Consider the following 8,864-nt stretch of genomic DNA (forward strand, 5'->3'; position numbering starts at 1 on the left):
CATAATGTATGATAGAGATCTAGAACTGTTGCTTTTTTGACCAGGTTGGAATCGGCCCCCGATTGTATCTTTCAGTATTAAAGTGAACCCAACTTTTGTGGCAGTTTCAGTAAAGGATGCTTGAAAGCCCACCTACTTTGCGTATTGACCTGTGGCCATCAGGCAGCCAATTAATCAGTAGGGTATTTGGCTGCATGCAAAGCGTGTGGTAACTATTTGCCTTCCCTTACCACGCAGGGAAAATGAAAACTGAGAATCGATTCAAGCCACAGGCATTGAAATAATAATACCAGACTGGGGAGGGGTGTGGAATTCTTTTCCATTAATTCCCCCTTCTGAGTTCAATGAGAAACAAATTCCCATCGCTCAATCAAAGTTGCTATAGAACACTGACTGAAAACTTTGTCTTAAGGGATTCTTTCCCACCTTGTCAGTTGGAGTTCCTGGCATGAATGCCTTCGTTTTCTAAGTTAAACCCAGTTCACATGGGCCTTATTCTAGCCTTGTGCATTAATGGCCATTGTAGAACTCATGTGGCACGCCCCTGCAGCTGTACCTTGAAGAGGAAGAGGAAGCTGTTTCCCATGAAAGCTAGTCCGCATCGACTGATTGTAAGGAACCAGAAAGGACCAGAATAGAGTAACCATTGAAAGGTCTTTATTCTTAAGCTTCCATGCGATACATGGCATAATACCTAAATGCTGAGTCTGACCTCGCTCCGACCAAACAGGCTGCTTTTACGAAAGCCCGAACTATCCCTTCAACCACTCCAGGCATGTTCCCAATGCAAAGTCGTAAAACTAGCTTCAAACACACACAAGATAAGAAATAGCAGGTTGCACTGTCACATCGGCACACAGCCTCCAGACAATATGAAGAATGCTGCCAAGGTCGAGACGGCTGGGAAAGTAAGAACCCACATCTTTACACTCTGCCTCTCCTAAGATGTCTCCCCTTCCCCCCCCCCGGCTTGTGGGGAAAAGACTTATGAAAAGCAGAAATTAGCAGGTGCTTAACGCTCTCACAGACCCATTGTGCCCCGAGGATAGCCCACCCAAGAAATCCAAATACTGCATGCTTATGAAATATCGAGAGTCCAGAATGGCGCCAATCTCATAATGTTTGTGCCCGGCCATAATCATATATGGTCGTGGCTAAGCATCGGAATCTTGAGCCCGCTGAGTAAGCTGGAATGAAAGACAGGATGAATGTTACTCAGAGAGCGTTAGGGAAGTTCCAGGCATCAGTCACATCATCATTGATCACTTTGTAATCCTTAAAGCGGCCCTATAAATTCTTGCCCAGCTTGGAATATTTGTGTACATCCCCGAGGTTTTTTTAGTGGACACAGGACCATGCCCCAAATCCTGTAACGGAACTTGAGCTGCATGTCTTTGTCGGCCTGAGCTTTCTGTGCTTCCTGAGCCTGTGTAAGTGAGGACAAAACTGATTTCCATCCCTCTGCCATGGACTGAATCCATTGATCAAACTCAGGGGGTTGCAACGCCTGGGATGGTAGTTGGGGCAAAGGCGGGAAAGAGCGTCCTGACACCACTTCAAATGGGGTCTTCCGAGTACTGCTATGAACTGCAGGTACGGACAGCATATTCTGCCACAGAAGTAGCAGGTCAGCACCAATTCGTCCTGATGATAATTGGTGTAACAACGTAGATATTGCTCTAATGTTCTGTTGGTCCGTTCCGACTGACCGTCACTTTGCACGTGGTAGGGGGCGGCAACTGCTGAGGTGGTTCCCAGAATTTCCAGGAATGCCTTCCAAAATTTGGAAATGAATTGCGGGCCACGGTCTGAAATTACCTTATCAGGAGACGAATGCAAACGATAGACATGTTGAATGAATAACCTGGCCAGTTTGGGAGCTGAAGGAATAGTGGGACATGGAATAAAATGTGCCTGTTTAGAAAATAGGTCCACCACCACCCATAACACCATGTTTCTCGCGGATTCTTCCGGGAGATCCACAGTAATAAAATCCATGGATATGATCTGCCATGGCCGGTCAGCAGCAGGAATGGGTTGTAACAAACCATGGGGCTTGCCCGGGATGGATTTGGCTTCCGCACAGACCGGGCAACCTTTAATGTATGATTCAATATCCTTGCGCATGGAACGCCACCAGAATTGACGACGGAGCAAATGCAGCCGCTTTCGTTGTCCTAAATGTCCCGGCCATTTGAGATCGTACGCCCGCAGGACCTGCTTTCTATACGAGCAGAGCATGGACGCACTCGCCAACATTCGCCTTCCTCCATACACCCCTTCCAAACGTAACAGAGGATCGGATTCCTCCATGGGAATGTCTTTGCGTCCCGCCTCCTCCAACTGATGAAGGAAGGGGGAAACAACTTCTGGAATGGCTGGAGAGGGAGGGATGTGTGGAGTAGAAGTCTGGGACCGGGTAACTGCCAATCCGAGCTGAGCAGGGGAGAGAATGGTGCGAGGGATGGCCCGTAACGAAGAGGCCGTCCCCCTGGGTAGGCGTGATAAGGCATCAGCCAGTTTGTTGTTTTTTCCTGGAAAGAAGTGAACTGAAAATGTGAATTTAGAGAAAAAATCTGCCCACCGCAACTGTTTGGCAGACATTTTGAGGGGGGTGGAGAGGGCTGCCAAATTTTTATGATCAGACCAAACCTGGAAGGGGTGCTTAGATCCTTCCAACCAATGGCGCCAGGTTCTGAGTGCTTCTTTAATGGCAGCTGTTTCTTTGTCCCCCACAGTCCAATTAAGTTCCAGACCAGAAAACCCTTTGGATAAGTAAGCACACGGCACAAGTTTGTCATTTTTATTTTTCTGCAAGAGGGCAGCTCCCAAAGCTTTGTCCGAAGCGTCGACATGCACCACAAATGGTACATTTGGGTCAGGGTGCTTTAGCACTGGCTCAGTGGTGAACGCTGTTTTAAGTTGTTGAGACTTGAGTTCATGACAATCAGAGGTGACCAGAGAAGTTGATTGCCCCGCTTGGCAGTCAAGGTTCTTTGCCTTTGGTAACGATAGCAATGGAAATCAGTGAGGAGGCAAGGCCAAGCTTATGCTAATTGGGGAATAAAGTCCACCGCGATTATGTGCTAGCTTAACCCTAAGAAAGTGCGACATTGCAGCTCCTCTGCTGAGTAGTTGGGGCGGACCCTGACCACAAACCGCCGCTAACTTTAGCTGGATCCATTTCCAGCTGCCCTCGGCTGCAAATTCTATAAATCTAAATAATCTATGTATGATTGATTGGAAAGCAAACATTTGGACAGTTTTACAAAGAGAGTGGCTAGACCGAGGAGCCATTAACACTTTTCATGAACTAACCGCTCATCGCTCCTCTTCTTGATTTTACTTGAGTAGCATATCAAGACGCCATCCAAATATACCACCCACTTACCCTTATATACAGCAGGAAATCTTTAAGCAACACGTTTCGCTTATAAGTGACATGAAAGCACCGGGGGCTCCGGATAATCCGAATGGCATTACAAGATATTCATATTGGCCAAATTTAGTGTTGAAAGCTGTCAAATGTTCATAGCCTTCTGAGATACGTACTCGATAATATGCTTCACGTAAATCGTTTAGTAAAATGCCCTTTTCCGGGCGTACTCAAAGGAGATCTTTGATTAAAGAGCTGCAAAGGGTACTTTAATTTGGCACATGGGAACGGGCGCTGGAGACCTCATATAATCGGTCACACAGCTCTAAGACTACCATCCTTTTCTTAACAAAAGAGGGACTGGAGCTGCATGTAGGTACAAGCTTGGTGGCCCATGAGATAAATCCTCGAAGCCAGGATTTTTTTATCCAAAAAGGCATGAAGCTCCCTTTCTTCTGATGGGCTCATCCTATAAACCCTACCTTTAGGGAGTTGTGCATCTGGAACCAGGAGGATCTTGCAGTCAGTGTCTCGGAGTGGGGGGGGGGCAGGTTGATCACACTCCTGTTCCTCAAAACCTTTTTTTTGAAAGATCCCATCAGATCTGGGGAATTCCTTCCGAAGTTAGAATTGGGAGAAACATCGAGAGCTATGGGTTGGTGATCAGTTGGAAATGTCTGAAGGGTCCTCTCAGGCTGTTCCCCTTCATGCATTGGCGATAGTCCCACAAGGGGTCAGTGAAGCTGACAATGCGCTGATTCCATAGGTATTGTGGGTTCATGAGACAATAGCCATAGGGGCATTCCCAAAACTATCGGATGCGTTTCATTGGCCACTGGCTTAAAATGCAACCTGCTGCTCTCTCCCAATGTTCCGCCACATCGTGAGAAAACACAGGCTGGAGTTTTACCCAAAAGTTTAAAGTGGGATCCTCCCGAAGTCCCCAATGGATCGCCATATCCATTTGGATTGAATGATATGGGCTTTACCACGCTATGCTCCAAGCCAAGTTGCTGCGCTCTTGCCACCCTGAGGTCTCATCAGGCGAGGTGAGAGCAACCAGAGTCCAATCCAGAACTGCACGCAATAGTATGCACCGCAGTTTTGGTAGGGTAGGCCAAGAGAGAAGCTTCTTCACAGCATGAAATTCCTAGGGGCCTTCGGCCACTCACCGCATCTGGAGCCGGATTTCCATCAGTTGGGGCCAAGGACAGGCTGACCGCGACTCGGGGTCGATCATATCCTTTTCATCATCCCTCGTCTGCAAAGCACCATTTTCACGGTGCCCTGCTGGCCTTTCGGCCCCAGCTTACGTGGAGACTTCGCGGTTTGAGTGTGAGGGGCTGGAACAGGAGCTTTCTGTTTCTTCGGGCAGTTAGCAGCCAGATGCCCTGGACCTCTGCAATAAAGGCAAAGACCTAAGCGGCGACGGTGTTCCGATGTAGTTTCTGCAGGCTGTGTGCCTCCAGTTTTCTTGGAAACCACCGGAACGGGCGTTTTAGCTGGAGCTTTCACTATTGGTTGTTTACCAGATTTGGCGCGGGTGAGACGGGTAGATATCTGCGTTCCGACTGCGATCCACTCAGCGATGGTGCGAGGCTCACGATACAACACCGCTTTATCTTGAATCTCATCATTAACTGCTCCGAAGAAAATTCGCGATTTCACGCGCCCAGCCAATCTGGAAGTTTACTAGCGTCACCGAAATTCGCGCGGTGTGAACCAAATTCGAAGTATTGCTGGGTCGACATTACCTTGCTCGAGTGGTTTTGATAGTTTGAATGGCTTTATTTTCTGCATCTGGGTCTTGGAAGCGAAGACGAAGTCCCTAAAGTAATTTGGCCACATTACGGGTTTCATCTGCTCCAAGTTCATAAAGTTCTACAAACCATTTCCGCGTTTCCATCCAGGACCGATCCTGTTTCTGCGCGTTCACGCATTTTTTTTGGCTCGATCGATACAAGATGTCATCAAATTCCAGCATATGAGCATCAAGCTTGCAATATGAAGAGTAGGAGTAATTTGGAAGGCTGTGCCATCAAAGCCGAAGCTACTGGAATAGGTGAAGGCTTAAAAATAACCTCTATCGAAGGCTTGCGCCCACTCTTGGAGCGCGGAAGAGGTGCTCTAATCAAGCGGAGGTTGGCGCTGGCTGAAGTGGCGGGCGGGCGGTAACCGCTGAACCCTCCTGAGAGGTGTGGTTACGGCTGGATAATCCATCCCTACCATGTGGGGGGCCCGCTGGCATTACTTAGGGCTGGGAAGGGCTGAGATAAGTGCGCTGCTTGGCACAGCGCTAGCGTTCAATCTGGAGGGACCCTCTCTCTTTGTTGCCAACTTCTTGTTCTCGACGCGTTACATGGCGTTTCTTCGGTAACATCATCCAGACTGGCAGCTCGTTCCATGTTGAATCGCTGCTCCCGCTCAGCCCGTTGTGCTGCTACATCAGCTGCGCTCTGTGCCTGTAGAGCTTTCACACAATCATGTTGGCGTTGGAAGTCAAGTCGGGATTGTTCCATAACTTTGTCGTGGACGGTGAGATCCTGCAGGTACTGTCGATGAAGCATCTCTCACTCTCGATCCATTTCGCCTGCCTGAAACATTCTCCGTTGGCGCTAAAGTTGTTCCACGCTCCTCCTGGAGAGGTCACTCGTTCTCTCTCAGAACTCTTCCCGGTTCCTCTTCCCAATCGCGTTGGGTTCTTTTCAGTGTGGCCATCTGGATCTCCCACTGTTCCGATTTCTGGGCGGGAGACGGATCGGGGTCAATCACCGGTAGGGCGGCAGCCCCAAGGAGTTCCTCCTCTTCTTCAGTCAACTCTCTAATCCGGGCCTCCTCTGGGAATGAAAGTTGAACTTGGGAGCTCGGGGCCCTGGGATCGTTCCCACCGAAGCGTCGGCAGCAGAAGGCAGAATGGATTCTTCGCACTCTCGAGGAGCCGAGGTCCGCGGTTCCTTTGGGCGCGCACTGGTACTTTGCCAGTGCTCAGCCGGTGGCGGTTCTTCCAAGTAATGCTCCAGAAACTGCTCAAGGGATTCTTGGGTGTCCCCATGAATGGTTGATAATCCAATTTCTTCCGGAACTGTTCTCATGATCGGTTTGTAATCCACATGTTGGCGGGTGGTGATGTGCTGTTCCACTGAGGGCACTCCATCCATCAACATCCGCCACCTGGATCGAAGGCTAAGAACTCCCCTGGCCGGACTCCTCTAGACGCGCCTTCATGGACACCGGTATACTAGCCCTGTATCCAGGCATCATCCTCATTTCCACCCTGTTCTTCGAGGTGTAGGAAAGCCATACTACGGCTGAGCTGAGGCTTAGAGAGGGTCACCAAAGAGATAGACTCCATTGGTTCCTCCAGTTCGGTAGAGACTGGGAGAGGGGGACCGAAACCCTCTTTGGGGGTTACCGTTCCCTCCTCATATTCCGCATTCAGCGGACCACGGAATCCCAACCTGGACGACATCAGAGGTTCACAGATATTGACAAGAGAATGTGTGGAGAGACTCAGCATAATGTAAGGAACCAGAAAGGACCAGAATAGAGTAACCATTGAAAGGTCTTTATTCTTAAGCTACCATGATACATGACACACGAAATGCTGAGTCTGACCCGCTCCATCCAAACAGGCTGCTTTTACGAGCCTGAACCATCCCTTCCCCCAACCACCTAGGCATGTTCCCACGAAAGTCAAAAACTAGCTTCAAACACACAAGATAAGAAATAGCAAGGTTGCACCGCCGCACCGGGCACACAGCCCAGACAGAAGAATGCTGCCAAGGTCGAGACGGCTGGGAAAGTAAGAACCCACATCTTTACACTGATCTCATGGAGGATCTCCATGTAGAGTTCAAGGTACTTCTGGGAATGCAGTGATTTAAATTGTAAGGATGCAGTTGAAGTCTCAGCTTCATTAGAATATAATGGTAATAGGACTGACTTCAGCATAAAGATGTGAGAGGCCTGATTTCACTTCAAGAAACCCCCGAAAGTCATAGTGTAGCACAGACTTCCCAGGAATCAAAAATGATGGACAGGGAAAAGAATGTTGATCTGGAAGGTAAAATGGAAGAATCGTCACATCTTTGATAGCGGAATGGGGGTCCGAGGACAATGAAGATCAACACATTGTGGGTGAGATTTCAGACTGCTTTAGGATTTTATTGTGATTTTACCATTGTTGGATGTTACCGGTATATGTGTTTTTTTAATTGTAACCTGCTCTGAGACCAGGGTAAAGGGCAGGTAATAATTTTGCATAAATAAAATAACAGAAGATCATCGGATTATAGAGCCAAACAGCTCCACTTGGATGTAATGAAAACTAAAAGAAACTGGACAGTAATGTTAATTGGAAACTTCTGTGCTGGATTCTTTCCCATCTTGTCAGTTGGAGTTCCTAGCATGAATGCCTTCATTTTCTAAGTCAAACATGGGAAGTGTGCTGGGCCTTTTGGGCTTTGTTCTAGCCTTATGCATTAATGGCATGCCCCTGCAGCTGTACCTTGAAGAAGATGAGGAAGCTGTTTCCTATGAAAGTTAGTCCGCATCGACTGATCTCATGGAGGATCTCCATGTAGAGTTCAAGGTATTTCTGGGAATGCAGTGATTTAAATTGTAAGGATGCAGTTCAGCTGAAACCTCAGTTTCATCAGAATATAATGGTAATAGGACTGACTTCAGCATAAAAATTTAAACATTTAAAAATTTAAACAATAAAACATTTAAACATATATGTTGTACACCGCCCAGAGCCCTTTGGGGATGGGGCGGTATAAAAGCTCAATAAATAAATAAATAAATAAATAAATAAATAAAAATGGGAGAGACCTGATTTCACTTCAAGAAACTCCTGAAAGACATAGTGTAGCACAGACTTCCCAGGAATCAAAAATGATGGACAGGGAAAAGAATGTTGTCCTGAAAAGACCGTTCTTATGTTCTTACAATTGTTTGCAATGGATTTTGCTCTTCCACACAGTAAAACTCAGGCCCGTTCTGCATGGGCCTCACATGCAGGGATGCACCGGCATACTTGCCACTGGTGCATCCCCCTGGGGCCATTTGCACGGTGCCCTGCAAACGGCTCCGGTGACCCAGCAGCCCACAGGGCCATGTTCGAATGGGCACACCAAGACAGATCCCTCTTACCTTGCCTCCTGGCTGCTGCCGCACTGGAGAGGCCCGGGGACAAACCCTTGTAGCTGTTGGGAGATCCACACCTGGTGCGTGTGTATCCCTTGAAAAGTAGCAGAGTGGCACAGAGGCTAAACACAGGGAAGCTTACCTGAACACAAACATGTGGTTGAGCTTGCTAGAGAGAACTTCAGACACAAAAGAAAGTCAGAGTCATTTGTAGTTTCTTATCTAATAAATAGAGTATTTATTAGTGAACTCCATTCTGGATAGAAAGGTGGAGAGATAGGTTCACTATCTAATCTAATCTAGCTGGACGGAGGCGGATGCGTAGGAGACACATCCTCTC

This window comes from Sphaerodactylus townsendi, unplaced genomic scaffold (assembly GCF_021028975.2).
Source record: "Sphaerodactylus townsendi isolate TG3544 unplaced genomic scaffold, MPM_Stown_v2.3 scaffold_25, whole genome shotgun sequence".
NCBI lineage: Eukaryota > Metazoa > Chordata > Lepidosauria > Squamata > Sphaerodactylidae > Sphaerodactylus > Sphaerodactylus townsendi.